At 31.5% G+C, this 302-nt stretch overlaps 1 protein-coding gene across 1 annotated transcript in view; it reads left to right on the forward strand.

The window, feature by feature from the left end:
* The window catches only part of LOC107719723 (mitotic-spindle organizing protein 1-like), a 6815-nt gene that overhangs the window by 849 nt on the left and 5664 nt on the right, over positions 1-302 (forward strand). The window lies entirely within an intron of this gene.

Genomic DNA, 302 nt, shown 5'->3' on the forward strand with positions numbered 1-302 from the left:
TCGCACATCATTACAACAACACTTACCATATTATCGCAGATGATGCTGTATATCGCACAGCACACCCCAGACTCGACTTGACTGGAAAATGAATCATCCGTTGTGTGCGCACTTGTTGGCACGTGAGCAAAGGTGTTTGTAGCAACTCATAATGTAATAACTGCACATAATGTAATACATATTACATTATTATTGTAATAAAATGTTCATAATGTAATCATTTTCTCAAAATGTAATAAAATCTTGAGCTTATAATGTAATAATGATTTTTCTATGTAAATAAAATTTTTTCACATAATGTA

This window comes from Sinocyclocheilus rhinocerous, unplaced genomic scaffold (assembly GCF_001515625.1).
Source record: "Sinocyclocheilus rhinocerous isolate Xijiao unplaced genomic scaffold, SAMN03320098_v1.1 scaffold721, whole genome shotgun sequence".
Classification (NCBI taxonomy): domain Eukaryota; kingdom Metazoa; phylum Chordata; class Actinopteri; order Cypriniformes; family Cyprinidae; genus Sinocyclocheilus; species Sinocyclocheilus rhinocerous.